This window comes from Euprymna scolopes, chromosome 7 (assembly GCF_053919585.1).
Source record: "Euprymna scolopes isolate OS-2025 chromosome 7, ASM5391958v1, whole genome shotgun sequence".
NCBI lineage: Eukaryota > Metazoa > Mollusca > Cephalopoda > Sepiida > Sepiolidae > Euprymna > Euprymna scolopes.
In genome coordinates, this window is record NC_136488.1 from 52,397,192 (window position 1) to 52,401,042 (window position 3,851).

A 3,851-nucleotide genomic window follows, 5' to 3' on the forward strand; every position below is an offset into this window, starting at 1 on the left:
TTTTCGTCATTTCAAAATAGTATAATTTTATCGAAAGGACCACCACAATGAATTTAATGAAAAAAATAGTAAATGTTTTTTTTATACTGATCGATTAAACAGATAATGAAATATTGTTATTCGGAAGTCATCAACTCGTGGACCGCTCGTTTCTACCGGAAATAATATGGCGAAAATAGTTCTGCATTACGAAAAATATTTTTTATTTTATTTAATATTAATTTCTGTGTTACTATTTTAACGATTAAAAAAAGTGTGAAATCAAATCGTATTAAATATTAATTTCTGTGGTACTATTTTAACGATTTTTTTTAAAAGTGTGTTATAGTCAAACTCGTTATTTTCCGTCATCTTTTCCCCGACGAATAAAAGTTTTTTTTAATGAGGTAATATTTACTTTTTAATATTCAAAAACACAGTTAGATGTTAAAGATTCACTGTTATAAAATTTCACAGATAACGGTATTGTAAATTTCTAGTTTATCGATTTTGAATAAACCAGACGTTCTTCATATATATATATATATATACATCATAAAACTTTTAACGGGACTTTCTTATTATTTCTTTAACACTTTCTTCTTCTGATGAGAAGAAATATTCGTTAAACACCGCGGAGTAAGGAGCACTCAACTTTGGCGTATTCTGCCGATTTATAAAAACTTTTTGTAAAATTCTTTTTTACAACCCTATTATTTATCCTAAGCTCTACTACGCTCAGTAAATGCATTGAGATTTTTTCATTTGGTTGGGATTAAAATATAAATAACTATATTTCTATTTTGTTTTGGAATTTGCTTTTCCTTGATTAATAAATTCCTCGTTATAAGCTTTTCTGATATATATATATATATATATATATATATATCAATACAATTGATTACTACGAATATTTAAAATTCAGATAAGCCTGATGAATCCTAGAATATCCTGCCTTGCTTAATTGCCATACATATATTCTAACTTATTATCATTCTCTACCTACGCATTCAGCACTGTTGAAGTAAATACTTAAATTTTACGCATAAATTCCGTATAATAATTTATTTGATTAAATGAAGTAGTCATATATATATATATATATATATATATATATATATATATACATATATATCCGATTAGTGAGCGTTTTAATGATAGTCAAGATAGACAAAGACCTTTCATCTCTGTTCCTAAGTTGACGTATAAGATAACATGATAACAAACGTTACACAGATACATATATATGAGTGTATATTTGTGTATGTGTGTAGGAAGGTGCGTTTGTGTGTTTAAACTCGTTAAATGGTAAAGTAGGCCACGGCTATTGTAGTCTTAGACTGTTTTCAGTCTGCAACACTTGCTCGAAGGCATCGCGTGTTTGTCAAGTCCTTGTGAAAGGTTAGAACTCAATTGCATCAAGTAGTTTCTATCACATGAATAGATTCGTTTATTTGCTCGGCCATGTATCCAAAATAGACAAGACTCAATACACCAATTTAACTGTAAGTAATACACATTACAATTCCACTGATTTCAAATTTCGACCAAAACGCGAATAGAAAGAGTATGTGAAAATAATGCGGAGTCGCCAAACAAAGGGATTAACACCTAATGCCCAAGTGAAATAAGTAGTTGAAGTATTAGACCAAAGAAATCGGAAAGGGTATGCTCTAATTTATTTATCTATAAAAGTTAGAATGCGCGCGCGCGTGTGTGTGTGTGTATGCGAGGACACTTCTCAACGTATATACTCAACGGATTTTTGACTTACAGATTTAAAATATGGTATAAAGGGTATTCAGATATGCGAGAAAATTTATATCGGTTTTTATCCGGGAAAAAACGGCTGCTAGGGAGTCAAAATTGAGAAATCGGTACTTGCGGGTCATCGGATTTTTATCTGTTTGCCAAATGTTTCACGAGGTTTGAAAACACCTTTTAAACAACGTGGCAAGCTGGTCGAATAGTTATCGTACTTGGCTCACTGTTTTTAATTTTGGGTTTAAATCTCAGCTCGGATACTTTTTTACTTACAAGAAGTAAATTGTTTGGACGAAACATAATACTCGCATGCATCTCAGTTTCTTCCGTTTTTTACTTTATTTTTTAAAGGAATTTAACATTACGTTTAATACTGGACACCGCCGTTAATTAAATTAGTTAAATATGAAATATAAATCAAAGCAACAAAGCATAATTCTTTTTACTAGGAATGAAAAGTAAAAGGTTCTTAGTACCCTAATCACACACACACACACACACACATATATATTTATATAAATATATATATATATATATATATATATATATATATATATATATATATATATAAAGAGTATGATGTGAAAATAATGCAGAGTCGCCAAACAAAGGCATTAACACCTAATGCCCAAGTGAAATAAATAATCGAAGTATTAATTTTTACAATAATATTGTCTTTCCTTGCTATCGATTTTCTCCTGAAGAGATGATAGCCGAAAGAGCTCTCGAGAAATTTCCGCATATTCTATTTAAATCTCTCTCTATTCTCTCTCTCTCTCTCTCTCTCTCTCTCTATATATATATATATATATATATACACGCACACACACATACACACATATATATCTGAAGTTCGATCCCTAGAAACAGTCGAGCTACGCTGATGAGAGGTAGTTACCTCGAACCACGCACGTACGTAGATTACTGTTTTAAAAATAATGTATAAACAAAAATCTTATATACGTCCAAACAAATTATGGGCGACTTTCTAAGTAAATAAAAAAAAATGAGCTTCGAGGCGAAGCCACTATTAATCGTATTTATCGTTTGAAAAAAAAACAACAACAAATATATATATATATATATATATATATATATATATATATATATATATATATATATATATATATATATGAGGATGTTCCAAAAAGTGATGCCTCTTATTTTTTTACACGAATGAATTTGAGGGGATTGCAGCTTTCATTGGTATGATAACCTAACTTATGCATTCATAACCTGAAGTTTCATCTTACTGTAGCTATTATTATCAGTGTTAGGCTCGAAAACAACAACCTTTGTCATGGCTGTGCATCAGAACCAGGGATGCCTCATGGAATTTTTTTCCACACTGAAAACAAATTCAACTGATTAGAATGTTTACGAAGCCGATGCAATTGGCATCATCCCAATTAGGAGATTGGTTCATTGATTTCAGCGCAGCGAATAAATGTGAATAACAAAGTGCTTTCCGGAATCTTACGAACGGGGCATCGTTCATCGCTGGTAAAAGTGCACTGAGAATGTGGTGACTAAAGAAAAATACATTCTGGAGCACAAAATCTTGCTCAGTTGAATGATACTAACTGGCTTTACATCCCAAACTCTATGAATATTCTAATGCAACCAAACTTTTAATTAGAAGAAAAAGTCTTAAACATATCATACACCAGTACATACCTCCAACTGACAGGACTAATTCAATAGACTCAATTCACTATATGAAATTAAAGATCCAAAACCTTATAGTAGAAATCAAGTTTTTCCTTATCCTAAAATCATCAGAAAGAACTATATTATATATGAGTTCAAATGCAATTTGAGAGAGTGTAAAAGATGATACACCACCACTACATTATCTTGAAGTCTCAACATGCATAATACAATTTCTAGTGCAATTTATCAACGTTTACATAAATAATTGTGCTCCTTCTACTTAAGAAAAAGTTTGTGTAAGTCTCGAACAATAACACACCAGGGAATTTTTTTTAAATGCTAAATGTACTTCAAGTCATAAAAAATCCTAAAAACACTAAGATTGGCTATCAGACCAGTAACAATATTTTTAGATGTTTGCTATATTATTTTCCACACGACTAAAATTTATCACC